The 14,881-nt window shown below is 39.2% G+C and overlaps 1 protein-coding gene and 1 long non-coding RNA gene across 10 annotated transcripts in view; one reads left to right on the top strand and one right to left on the bottom strand.

Moving 5' to 3' along the window:
* Nucleotides 1–14,881, bottom strand: part of LOC100747273 (flocculation protein FLO11-like) — a 307,210-nt gene that overhangs the window by 31,892 nt on the left and 260,437 nt on the right. The gene's annotated exons all lie outside the window — the stretch shown is intronic.
* On the top strand, nt 42–7,077 carry LOC117152223. The gene is made up of 3 exons (XR_004462541.1): nt 42–4,174; nt 4,845–6,090; nt 6,549–7,077. It is a non-coding gene; the product is annotated as an uncharacterized LOC117152223 (long non-coding RNA).

Consider the following 14,881-nt stretch of genomic DNA (forward strand, 5'->3'; position numbering starts at 1 on the left):
AAGGCTTGCGCGAGCAACTGGCAGCTTCTGCTTCGCCGCGAAAAGTGGGGGCGGGTTCTGCGCACTGTCCACCCCTTTTAGCTTTAGCTGGAACGCGATTCCCGGCCTCTCAGCACATCCCCCGTCACTCTCACCTCACCACCCCCTAAGCATAGAAAGAGAGAGAGTAGGGGACACGGCCCCTGGATGCACACCAAGGTGTTTCTCAGTGTGTTGGGCAACGGGCGCTGGTACACCTTCGGTCCGCTTATATTCACCCACATCTTAACTTCCACCACCTCACCGACCCCTCACTCGTCTGTCTCGTTCACGATCTACGTGTACCTGTGCTACCTGGTTTTCCTTCGCTTGCCTTAAAAGTCCCGGTGATCCTGGTCCCCGGCCAGGGACCTCCTGTCTTTTTTACATTCAGCCGAGGTCTGGTCTCCCGTAACGAGCAACGTCAAATTCAATTAGAATTAAACTGCGGAAACGCGGCGACGGCTCCGTGATCATTGCTGTATTTACTTCTGATTACTGCGAACGTCGCTCGTAAAGCGTTCACATTTAAAGAGGCTCGCTGTCGCAATTACGCAGCGAAAACCGGGATTTTGTGTGCGAACTGATTCTCCGTAATTACCATTTGAACATACGCGAATTTTTTCCTTGCGTTCGAAATATGTAGAGGAAGGTGCTTTGAAAATTATAATATGCCATTATCGATACTTACGTAATATATAAATGCGTTTGTTTCAAAATAAAATTTAAAGAGATTCTTTGTTTGTTGTGTCTCCATACTTCGTTGTACTTCAACATAGTAGAATTAAGTTAATTTTCGTTAGACCAGTTTCTCAAGTTTCTCAATTCTAAACGAAAGTTACCGTTATGATAAAATATTTCCTAGAGTAAGCCTTACTCTTAAGTCGAATTTTCCTGTAGTAAGGTATTAGGATGTAGCTATATTTGGACGACATTTATCGATCCGTTATGTAACAAAAGCTAGCGTGCACATTACTGAGCCGAATTCATCTGGACAGGCACGGTTACCTCGGCCCGTTTCCCGATCGCGAATGATCGCACGGGACTACGTATATTTTCAATCGATGGGGCCACCCCTATCGGCTAGCTCGTACGGTTTAGAGCGATAGCAGGAAGCTACAACTCGAATTAGATAAACCCGAGAGGTTCCGAGAGATGGTACAGGAAGAAGAAGAAGAGCAGGATCAGCGTGAGCGCTTAGCGGGAGCTTCGAAAGGATCTCTGGAGTGAGAGGGCTTTCCTTAAACCCTAAACCCTCCTCAGACCACGGGAAGCTCGAAGAGTTTAGAGCAACGAACTCCTAGAAAGGACCGCAGGAAGAGAATGTGCTCTCTCTGACTAAAATCGAAAGTTAAATCGCACCGACGGCTTAAGACATTATCACTTTTCTTTGCCGGCCAATGCTCATTGGTCCAGCATTCGGTGTTCGAGAGTTCGAGAGCTACGCGAGCGAGTGAAAGATAAGACAAGAGAAAGAGAGAAGGCGAGTGAAAGAAAGAGAGAGTTAGGTGGCTGAAGCAGAGCAAGGAAGAGCTTGAATCCCTTCCAGTTAGGGATCAATGCTTCCTCGTCCACCCTCCAATTACGTGTCATCCCTTATGGCCTGTGGGGAATAATTAGAAAGCAGCCCTTTTCCTGGACCGAGTACCTACGTCCGCCAACGTGGTATCGCGTAAAGATTGGTTTCGTTTTTGCGTCCAAGGAAATGTCACGTCCGCTGTTAAAGTCTCTGCTTTTCTCGCGAATCGACGACGGCAGTTGTTTATTCCCCCTTTACTGTGAGCGATATTTGATTTAATTGTAATACTCGAGTTTACAAAGAATCTGAGTGCATTATTTGGTTAATGTAAAAAGATGTGCAATACAGAATTTAGGACTCATTTCCATATCAAGAATTATTCTCCTAATATTCTTTTTGTATAATAATTTACCGACTAGTAATATTGGTGAATTAAAAAGTTATAAGTTGCAGATTATAAACTTCTCCTTAACAATGTCACCATTTTTTGTTAAATAGGTGAATCAGATAATTTACGATTTTCAATATGAGTAACTGCACAAGTGATTCCTACCTCAATGAAAAAAATGCAATTCTTATGTTAAACATAATATTCCAAAAAGTCGTACGAAATCAATATAAATCGAATGTACTCGGTATAAGTGTTATACGTTCGCTGTTCAGCCTGCGTTGACTGATAACAGTCCTCCCTCTTGACAGACATGAAGATTCTCGACACCTCAAAATCCGTACTCGTCAATTAATTAGCAAGTGCCGTTCCTAGCGGAGGAGATGGTTACCCAGGAACACGAGGCTGCAGAAGCGGACGATGGTGCCTCTACTGAAGGGATTAGAGTATTAGGCGACGTCACGTCACTAGAGTCTAAAGGAGCCTCCTTGGAACTGTGCTCTCAGAGATAGCCCAAACTTACACACCCCCTTCGTCTTACCGATGGTTCTTCAAGTACTCGCCCCCTCTCTCTTTCTCTTATACACTTTCCCTATTCGTGCTCACTTCCTCAGTCTCGCTCACTCACTCCTCATCTTTCGTCGTTGCTTCTTGCTGGGTCTGGCGTCCTTCTTCAAGTCCTCGACAATTCCAATTAGATAAACCACGCCAGGATCACGGTACTCTTAACAGTATTCGAGGTTAAGTCTGTTTCTAGATTTATGTCAAAACAATTGTAAAATGTCGACATTAAGAGTTACTTGTCTTGATCACTTCATTAAGAAAAGCGGAATATATATTCTTCAGTTGCGATGGTAATAGGATATTGTGCATCAATATCTTCATGGTTTAGATTTTTCGAAGTATAAATTAATTTTCTTTCAACTTTCTATTCGTCTCAAATCTTTATTTGATGGTTTCTTCCGTAAACGGTGAATCTAATATGGAGTAATATTCATATTTCGCATTCTAAAGACCATCGCGCTCCAAATTTTTATTCGAGATTATTAAAGGACCATTTGAAAATACAATGTACAAAATACTTCTTTCCACTTGTTCGTTTTATATTAAGGAATAAGAATGATTTTCGTTGTACCTACTCCATCTAAGCATCCACGGAGGGTGTTCTCGCGAGAGGAACTCGTACATCTTTTTCTCGCCGACATTCAAGGGTGGGGGGTCGGTGCTAGGCGAATGCCGGATAATTTAGGGGTCTCTCACGCGTGGATAATGGGGAACTTGGCTAATGCACCCCACTTGGCACCACGTGGATTTGCGTGAGTTTTGCGACTCAAACTCTTCCCGCTCCCATCGCCTTCTTAAACGCTGAATGAAGGCACAGCATGACTGTGGAATAACAACGACAGATTCCATGTGATTCATATCCATAAAACTCCATTTTTCCACAATAATCTTATTCGAAAAAATTACTACATTTTGCTTCAATCATTATTATTAGTAGCATTGCTCCGAAATATTAGCTGCTACAACTTAACGCTATTAATTCTTCGATATTCGTTGATATGGAACAATAGTAAATATTTGAATATTTCGAAGTATTAGATATATTAAAAAATTCGCAGAGCCGACGAGAATGTCGAGAACTCTTATTTAATCGAGCGGGACTAGTGGCGTGTATTGTCTGGCCATCGACGGTGGCATTCTACTGAACACGATTTGAGCCCGAGAAACCTAACGAATTGGCTTTATTTCCAAAGGGGATCCAGCGATGCTATTCTCTGTCGAGCTGCTTTCACATCGAAGGACAAGGGAAAAGGATTTTAAAGCGGGGCTCATGTCGTGGCATCAGTGCAAGCGGGGAAAGAACGCTGTGACTAGGACAGCTGCCCGATTCGGACATCCATCCAGCTCCAGGGAATAGCTCTCGTCCCTTTACTAACTATCCGCTCTTACGTCAACCACTTCGCTCTCATCCTGTTTCTTTCCTTCTCGTGTCCTCGCCAGCCGCGCCCCCAGCTTGCAGACTGACGTCTTAAAGCAATCGAATTCTGATCAAATATTTAACGCTGCCGGGGCTAACGTTTTAAGTGGCTCCTCCTCTATCGCTGGACCCTGTTTTGCCGTATAAGAAGCGTCTTACATCGTTGTCCCGTTTCATCGAATTTTCTGACAAGCAGCTTTAAGTGTGCCTGGACTTGAGCAAGAAAAATACCCTACATATTTTTCAAATTTTAAATGCATCGACGAAGGTAAAGTGATAATATCGCTCATAAACTTGTCCCTCATAAAATTGATATATTTATTGTCTTGCTGTTTGATTCTGGAGTAGTATTGTAATTTAGAATAAGGAGTTGAGACGTTGTCTGTGGGTTTGAAATTGGCTATAAGTCGCTATACGCTACGTTTGATGAAACTGAAAAATGTTTAGTTATTAATCACAGTAACAGAAAAGTTAATCAAATATCGTCGTAGAGGACTACTTGAAGCTTTCAAAAGAAAAATAATACAAGCAACAAAATCGTTAAATTGAGAAAACTATGAATAAAATAGTGCAAATTATAATAGAACAATGTGCATATTTCCAAATATAATAGTAGAACACGTTATACTATATCGTTACAACTTGAAAATTGATAAAAAAATTCTCTTAATCAATACAGATATATCAATCTTAGATACTATTTTCAATATTTAATCTCAGGTTTAGGGAAAGTTAGATCTATAGTTCTCCACTGACTTGCGAATTCTTTAAATAGAATAAGACACAAACAGTGTTCAGTTTTATATATTTGATACATTAATTCTAACAAATTATGACATGTTTTCAATAACTCCAATTAAGATCTTATTCAGTAATGTTATCAATCCTTAAAATTCGAAAATGGTCCGAACACAAACGTTCGAGATATTGTTTTCTAGTGTAACAAGGTGGTCCTGAGATTTCTGGTTCGATTAACGGGCCGGCTATGGATCAACGCGCCAGGTCCAAGGTGGAGGTCGCTTTTTTTGTCCTTTTCAGCACACGGCAATACGTCACGCGTCCCGGTTTCGGGGAGTAATTAAAGAGAGCGCAGAACAGCATGACGCCTCGGGCCTGTCTGGGGTAAGGAGCGGGGCGAGACGAGCCAACCCGAGGGTATGGGGTATAAGGGATGTGTTTTACCGAGGGATACTTATACCATCCCTACGCGGCACATATTTTCATATAACAAAACCATCTGCGTGCCGCGCATAACAAATTTCAACTGATTTATAGTGAAGCTGGGGTAAGCGGGCGCAAATTTTCGCAGTTACGTCGGCGTCGGTACCGGCGTCGACGCTGTTCTCAGGAACTCGGACCAGTCGTGTTCCCTTCTTCCGTCGATTTATATTACTTATATTTCTTTTCTTTTTCTCGAGTGTGTGACGATGATAAGTGGTTTCGTGTTCGTAGATATGATGATTGAAGAGGTGTACCATTCGTGTCGTTAAATAATAAGAGTTTGCCAGTTGTGAAGTATAATTTTGTGACTGAACTAGTTTGTAATTTTGTACCGTTGAAATGGAAATTTAATTTTATTTGCGAGTGACACTACTTTTTAAGAATATTTATAAAAATAACGAGTAGAAAAAACGCAGAAACAACATATTAATTCTCCTAGCAATATTACTCAAACACAGCAACAAACATTGCCAGCAATACTAAGATCGTTCGTTGATATATTAATTCTATTTAAATTAAAATAATTTTAATAAAATAATACTAAAATAATGTTGGATGAAATACAGAATAAGGGAAGAGTTAGGTTTTAGGTCAATGTTCCAGATTTGCAATGTCTGCATAGAATAATAGGTTAAAATACTGAGAAGTGTATAAAAACAAAAATTTATTTATATCGGGAAAATATCGAATGTGATTTTATATTACAAGTGTACGCTTTGTATGTATCTCAATACTTCTAGGGTTGCAAAGAACGGAAATCGGAAAGGACGTTCCTGAAAGTTTCACACTGATATCTGTGAGGAACGCGACCCTAAAGGGTTGCACAGAGGGGGTTGCAAAGTCGGGTATGTACAAAGAGGGACGAAGAGAGGAGGGGATAGTAAGAAGGGACCGTGCTCGGACCAGCCGACGACGAACCGAGCCATTGGATCGATAATGTCATAGTGACAAGTAGCAGCACGTGTATCCTTCTTATGGTTATAGTAATATTCTATATATTCGAATCTCAAGTGAAGCACTACAGAATTTTATTTTCGACGAAATTCTCACTTCTGATACTTTCATTGGAAAAGTATAGTTTATAAAATTAATGTGAACCCTCTCTCGCTTAGAATCAAATACAATTATGCTCAGACCTTTATTCAAATTAACTAAAAATCTTCATTTATCTTATATTTTCCAAATTAATCTTGCACAAGACAGGAATTAAATTTTTTGAGTTCAACTACTCTTCTTATTTTCTTGAGTAATCAAAATGAAGTAGAAACATGCTTACTACGCGTGAACTAATGTAACTGAACAACTGTTAGCATTCGATTTTTCTCACATTCACCTCTTAATCTCCATAATATCGCTGCTATAGCCTAAGATACTATTAGAACGACGCAAGACAAGAACCCTTAACGACCTTGTCACGATAGAAGGCAAATTAGTTTTTGAAACAGCAAGCCAACCGAGGCGTTATTCCCACGGTCAACTAATAACTTCTGATTGACAATTTCATTATGTCAATTGAGATAAGACGGAGCAGCATCTGCAGGGGAAATACGGTGAAAACTAACGTCAGTCTGGGGTGAGTTCTTACCGGAGAAAACGCGGAGCGCAGTAAATCCTGAAACGAACCCGGAATAAACTGTCCATGCTACGGCTATAATAATATGCCTTCGTCGACGTCGCCACTAGATTGTTACGGGTTGTTGGAATTGCCTCACCGAAAACCAGTCCGCCTCGCGGTGTTCTTGGATTACGATGCAATTTCTCCAGACTCATGGGATTGCACTGATGACGGCCCTTAAAACTCGACAGCCCCTTCTGCTACGCTTTCTCGCCCGGAATTACGTGTAGATGCGTGTGTCGATGAATTCGATGATCTTCAGATTGTTTCCGTTATCACGTTGACCAGAAATTTTCCATAACGTTTGTGAATCAACGAACCGATGGTTTAATGAAGTTAAGCATAACTTGACAAAATTGTCATTCTATTCCCTTGTTGTGGACAGGTTACATAGTTCCATAATTGTATGTTGATTTTAACAAGAAAATAATTTAAGTATTTTTCATAGTTTCAAGTGAAGCCTGTTTTCATATGTCGCTACGAATTTCCTTTACTTTATGTTACTTACCATTTCGAGTACGCTGTCAATCTACTTTTACTTCACTACTATTAAAAGATAGTTGTTGTAGAAAACTTAACCTTATAAAAATTTTATCATTTTCTTTACTCACGAATTGTTGATTTTCATGAAATTTCATAATTTTTATTTGCTTTCAGAGAAATATCATTATCGTAAAATTGTGTGACAACATAGATCCGGATCATATTTACACGATGAACGCGTCAATTCCAGTTAACGAGTGAAATTGTTTAATATTTCAATCACTTTCCTTTTTCTATACGCCCCAATAAGCATCAAGAGAAGAAACAAAACGATTGATCCACGATCGTTGTCGATAAAACAATATAGACGGTTCTTGGGATTTTTCTGACTGGCGAGTCGCGTACAAATCCCGTTTACGACGTCGCTTTTTCCAGCCATAAATACACAGGACGCGGAGAGTTCGGCAACTCTCTCATTCCGTGCACCGCGAAGTGTTATACGTGCGTGCACACGGCCATAAAGTGAAAAAAAGGTCGGCAGGCAGTTTGTTACCGAAAGCAGTTGTAACGGAAGGGCACGTATCGAGTAACATGATTACAAATATATCATAACCTTGGCCCTTTTCCTCGGCAACATCCTCGATAGGACCCTGTGAACGGGAACATGTCGTTCGACACGCGATACACGTGCGTCGCCTGCCGATGCGACTTTATCGCAACAAATCACTGCCGGTCCAGAAGAAATAAAGACGAAAAGGAGAGAATGGGTGCTGGACTGAGTGAAGAGGCCACGTAGCACATCCCTCCGCTAAATCAAATCGACGAAACACGTTCTGTTCTGATATGTATAGCTGCGCTCATGCTCTATAACACAATGTTGAAGACACGAGCTTGTTCTTAGAAGATTGTATCGAGAGAAATTCGCGGGACTCACATGAAGTCTCTACAAAGGGAATTCATGAGTTATAGATAAAGCTTTGCATTTAAAATGTGAGAATTGTTCAATTCAAGGTTTCTTTCAGATTATGTATTTTGCAAAAGTAGTATTAATTGTTCGTGTAATTCGTACGTCAATATTAGTCCGGGATATTTATGACATGATATGATTCGTTCAGGTCATATTTGCGCTTAAGAGAATGAGAAGAAAAAGTTAACTAAATACAGACTGTTATATTCCTTGTCTTAAGACAGATTATCCACAATTGATACTTCGGACTTCTAAGATTGCTGTCAGTCACATCTGATTATATTTTCCCTATCCTATATCCAAAAAAAGACCCAATATTCCTTATACTTTACTGCTAATGATCATGACATCACAATTCAAGATAGAAAATTTAGCGCTAAATTAATCTTCGTATTCCAGATATCCCTATATCCGATAATCCAATTCAATTATACAAATCATTGGTCCAAGAGAACCATCGAACGAAACATCTGTTCCCTTCTAATCAACACAAAATAATTTATGTTAGGGCCAACTAAATGATAGAAAACCTTACTGAAGAAGTCCCATCAGTCCAAAGGATAAATACTGACCGGCTAATATAAGGATATTATGGATAGAGGAAGACTCATCGGTAGCATGGATCAGCGTGGCGAAAACAGGGACCGCCCCGCTGTGAGACAGCCAGATATCCTAGAATGTTTTATACCTCATTAGGCAACAATGTGTTGTTACCAGGGTGAATTATATCGGGCATGAGACGCCCGTCAAGACAAATGGCTCGAACCAGAGGTAATTGTGGGCTTTTATTAGCTCTGGTTTCTCCTGTTGGCTGCAAATCGCGCAACGCCGACTCGGAGACGTTCAGCCAAGCAACGCCGGCGCGAGGCAACAGCAACACACCAGCAACCCTTCCAGCCAGTCTCCTTCTCGTCTATTTTCCTCCTCTCCGCATGACTGTTGCTCGTTCGCCGCGTTCCTTTCCGTTCGCCATTGTGTAATTACTCGCATGACAGTAACGCAGGAATGCGAATGTCATCTCTTTAATGCTTGCAGACTCATTATGTTGTATAGTTAATGCTCGAATTGTTTGATTCTAAATTATTCTTCCGTTTCATTCTCTAATCGATCTCCAGATGATTGTTTTATAGAAAATATTGCAGGTTTTCTTTTCTTGTGATTAGTATCGTTAGAGTTGATGATTATAAAGTTACTAGCTACGGAGTTGTAATCTTTTCTTGGAAGTTCGATTAATATAGATATTCTTAATTTTTGTTTGCTTCGTTGAAATGAACATCTAATAAATTTTTTAACCATGAAAGATTCTAATTGGGATATTGTATTATATATCGTGTTATGAGATTTCTACGCTGGTTAAAGTATGCCTGAACGGATCGGCAAGATTAATGTGGACAACGAGTATGTTTCTTGAGATGTTTCACATACTTCCAGGGTGAAGTATCGCGGTGAAAATTATTGCGGCTGGAGTGTCGTCTGTAACTAGGCCGAAATATCCTTTTTTATTACACTTTATTTAAAAATTTGTTCTCGCTATTTCTTCAATGCTGTACATGCAATTTAATTTCTCTACTTAGTTTCTCGTCTGTCTTGTTGATGTTCCACTTCACGCAATATTTAAAACTTTGAAAAAGGATAATAAATTTATAATAACGAGCATTCAACCTACATGAATTTCCACGTAAATGTATTTAAAACGAAGCTAACTTCTCGTGTAGCAAAACTAATGGTCACTTTTTCCTCTCTAAAAATTCGCGTATTACCGCATCCGAATAGAATTTTTCTGACCAAAAATTCTCGCGCGTAACAGCGCAGAATGGGGGAAATTTCCTTCACCCTGTAATAACGAGAAAATTTCCAGCTATTTTTAATTCTTTATACATACCTAGAATTCGTGCACTATTACACACATGTTCCAAATTAAATCCAAAAAATAAATTCGGTATTAACCCAAATTATTACAACGTTGCACTACCGTATTCTTTTCTCATCCTCTCTAAAAAAAAGTCTAAAAATACAAAGGAGAATTTAAAAGAAATAAAATCTATCATTTCTCATCCTTACGCTATCTCCGGTATTCTCCAAATCGCAGAATTTTTTTGAAAAGGGGAAAAAAGCGATGACATTCCGAAAGGTCGCGTTTTCACGAGAAGGAAGTTGCCATCCATGCATTATTACGCCTGTAGGAGGTACCACCCGCCCGAGGCATATGCGGGCCAAGCTTGTCCCCGTCCCTCTTTCGCTCGTAGTTTCGCCGTGGTTCATGTATTTATGCATTTCCAGCCAGTCGCCGCTTCTTGACTAGACTCCACGCATATACACGTACGTTCGTGGACCAGCGCCATTGTGCGCCAGACGATTTACATGTATTGCTCCTCGATGATGTACCGTGAAAGATGGCCAAGCGAGGGGCAAGAGCGGACCAAAGCACACAAGACGCTGAATTGCTTTTAAATTAGCGATACGAACTTTCGGGAATCTCGATACCATACATTTTGTCATGGAAATGTTTTCTCTTTCTTTGGTTTCTAATGGAAAAACGAAGAGGTTCCATGATGTCTGTTTTAATACATTTTAATTGATATGCTGTATTGTCTGGAAAGATATTTGGATGGCACTTTGTATTTTCTTACCAATTAGGAGAAAAAAGTTATCAAAAGATGTTTTTACTTGTTTCAAAATATGAAAGAAAACTTGGACAGAGATGATTAAGAGTCATTAACAAGCATGAGAAGGAAGAATTATATACATTCTGTACATTTTCATACTTTTGAAAATAAATAAACACCAGCGGCATTATTATTATCTAACATTGTAATTATCATATATTATACGAACCAGTGAACTGCGTTAAAAGATTGTTCGGCACATCACCGTATTCAAATTGTAGCTAGTACAGTTGCATTAATTAAACGCACGTACCACAAAGAAGTTTATTAAACTCAGTTCGATTCTTGGAAACTATGTGAGGAATTATATTCACATCAGGAAAATTAAATCGCGCGTAGTGTGTCCACGGATATAGCTTTATAATTAATCGCGGCGTTAGCCACGCTGCAAACAATTACGGTGTGCGAGCGTTCTACGTTGCCGCAGTAATTTAATCGAACTCCGTCACAAAATATCGCGTTAATTGTTATCAGGATTTTCGGATAATTACACAAACTCCGGTTGAAATAATTTAGTATCCTATGAAATCTCTCTTTCGCATGGCAGCACTAGGATCCCTTGGTTGCTGTTCATTATTCAATCGCCATATTTACTCATTGAATTCAATTCCGATTCACTTATGGTATGATTTACTCTTCGAAGGCGTACCTGAGGATGGTGATGGGAATTTATTGGAGACGAAGGTCGTCCTGAATACGGGCAAGGAAAACGTAGACAGCGTTGGAGAGTGAGAGAAGATATGAGAGAAGAGAGCTCAACGAAAGGGACAACGAGCGTCGAAGGGAGAGAAAAATAAAGGGCGCGTCCTTTTCTCATATTCCGTATCCCATACGGTAGCTCGTGAAAGTTGCAAGAACATCTTTTCGAAATTCAGATTTACAACGATGTCTACTATTTGTTTCTTCCTTCTTGATGCTATTTTCATTATTTCTATTATTAAGAAGACAGGTTTTGCGGTTATGTACTTCTTTTTATGACTCCTGCAAGCTTTTTTAAAGCTGTTCAACGATGGACCCTGATGCTTTTTTATGAAATGTAATCGATTTCGAAACAAATCTATTCGATTTCCTTCTATTAAAGAATAAGAATATTAAAAGTATTATACAGTAAATATAACAGTCAAACAGTACTTCCGGTTATTTATAAAGCAAATTTTTATATCAACTTTCATATACTATTTCTATTTTTAGAAGTTAGTGTTCAAAGAAATAGATATCGTCAATGTTCTCGTAAAGTATGTTTTTGGTGAACAGAATCTATAAGTCATTTGTTCGAATCTGATATTAAAAAAAGAAAAATTCAAACCTTTCGAGGGGTCTTTGTGAGAATAGATGTGTATCTAGATGCGTGTTTGTGCCTTGAACGTATTGTACGCTATTTTATTGGAGGATGCTGAATTTTTATCCATCCCCTGTGCAAATAGAGGTCATGTAAAGCCATCCGGCATGGTCGTTCTTTAAAATGCATGCCGCCCTTAAATCAGGACAACAATAATTGTGTCCACTATCCGGACATGCCCGATTGAATGTGGAATATTTGTTGTTTCCTTACCCTCTGCTTTTATTCCCATTCGTATTTATCAAATCTAACTCTTGGGTTGCGAGCAAAAGATATATTTAAATAATGTAATGGATTATTTCAACATACTAAAATTTGTACAGTGAAAAAATTTTTCTTTAGTCCTTAACATTCTTTTGATGCCTCCTATCCCGTAACTGATATATACAAGATGGTTGGTAACTGGTTGGTAGTACAAGCGGAAAGGGGGTGATTCTACGCGAAAAAAGAAGTCGAAAATATAGAATAAAAATTTTTCGCTTGAGACTTTGTTTTCGAGAAAATCGACTTTGAATTTTCGCTCGGTACGCGTGCGGTACGTTATAACGGATCTCACTGTAGATTGTTGTCTCGATGGAAAAATTTAAAAAAATAAAAAAAATAAAAAAGAAATTTTATTCTATATTTTCGACTTCTTTTTTCGCGTAGAATCACCCCCTTTCCGCTTGTACTACCAACCAGTTACCAACCATCTTGTATATATCAGTTACGGTATATGTATTATACTTAAGTTTGAGTTACACGTAGTTGACAATAATTTAGTTTCAATTGCTTCGTTTTAATTCATCTTCTATATGTCACTTGATAAATAATATTTTACTTTTAGTTACTTTAGTTATTTTTTCTACATGAAATACACAATATACATTTAAATGAACTAGCCTAAAATTGATTAACTTAATCCAAATTGTAGATTATCTATGATAACGATCAATGATGATTCGACCAATTGTGGGACCAACTAAATGTTATTTAATCATGGCCAATTGCAAGGAAAGAAATAACAAATATTAAAATGAACGATAATGTTGTCGTGATGTATGTCAATTTACGCGTGGAGCAAATTCTTACCCATCAACAGAGGGATTTTGGAACGTCACAGACTGAAACGGCGGAAGGTGGAAAGGGAGCTAAAGGGAGGATACACCCCCCGCGAACTCGAACATGAATTAAAGTTTTAATTTCTCTAAATCACTGTTCGCCCTCGAGCGCTTTCCACCAGACGGTCCGTTACTTATGGCCTTTGCCCTTTTTACCGCCTTCTTTTTTTCCCGTTCGCCTCGATCTTACCACCGTCCAACCCTCGCCAATCGGCAGAAATCGATATGCACTTATCCGATGACTCTCGAGACCCGAGGCCTTTTTCGTTTCTCTCCTTTTTTCCTTCTCAATCGTACCTTTGCAGCCATAACGGCCAGAAATCGTGGAGATTTAAATTTCCATGGAACAACGATGTCGTTAACATCCCTTCAGAGCCACTCGAAACTAACCCAATCTCAAATCTCGCTCCAAAATAGATCAAAAATTTTTTTTATTCATTAAAATTATTTGAAATCTCAATTTTGAGCCACTATATATAGTGAATAATTTCAATTTAATAAAATAATTACTTGTTTCTTAACGATGCAAAAATATCTCCACGCTGTAATATTTTACACGCTTGAATTCGACAACCTTCTATGGTCCATAGGAAAACGTATCAAAATCGATTTAGAAGCGAGTTGCTCTCTCGCGGCATGCTCGATCTGCCCTTTTCCCCGGCAGTGACACGCGACAGGGTGAAACGGGGGTTGTTCATTTAAAATCATGAGCGAACATCGAGCGTGGGGCGCAGTCACAGCACGGCGGAGGCGTTAGTATTAACGTTAGGTGCCGGCAGACCAGGGCCACCTACAAGAACTTCGTACACCGGTTTCACCCCCTTACCACCGGTGACATATTGTTTCCATTCTGCTCTCGGGCTAAAGCGCAATAAAAAACCAGCATAAATATCGCCGCCCTCGGCGTGCCGCGGCACCGATACCAGACCGAGCTGAGCTGTGGTCCGTGTAAGAACGAACAGGCCCCGAATACCGGTGGTCTACAATTACGTGGAAACGTTCTTTCGTGGGAGAGAGAAACGACCGGGGACTAATTTGTCTGAGTGGCTTTTTCGACGGTTAAAGGGCGCCGCGGATTGCGACCAACGATCTTTCCATCTCTTGTGAATTTGTAATGTTCTATGGCATTATTGTGCGTTTGAATGTTCGTGTGGAGAAACGGTGGCAAGATACATCGGACATTTAATTAAGGGGTGATTTGTGAACAATTTTCTGTATTACATACATAAAGGTTTCAAAAATATATTTGCAAACATATAAAAATATGTATGTTCCTGAAGAGTTTTAAATAGCTTTTTTTGTATATAAAAGATTGATTCTTGTGGTGCGTGTAGGACAGTTACAATTAGAATACATTATTTCAAAATTTAAATACTGAAAATATTATTTCACTAATATTTTTTAATTTTGTAAACTATGATTTATTCAACGACCTTTAAAGGTTGGTATAAAATATATTTGATTCTAAAGATATCTTTAAATAATCATAGAAATTATTATATCAATTATCAAGAAAGTTTGGGAACAAATTATGTGCAGGATTGAAGTTCTAAATTCTCTTGAGTCAGGAATAATTCTCCAGAT

This window comes from Bombus impatiens, unplaced genomic scaffold (assembly GCF_000188095.3).
Source record: "Bombus impatiens unplaced genomic scaffold, BIMP_2.2 scf_0044, whole genome shotgun sequence".
Taxonomy (NCBI): Eukaryota; Metazoa; Arthropoda; class Insecta; order Hymenoptera; family Apidae; genus Bombus; species Bombus impatiens.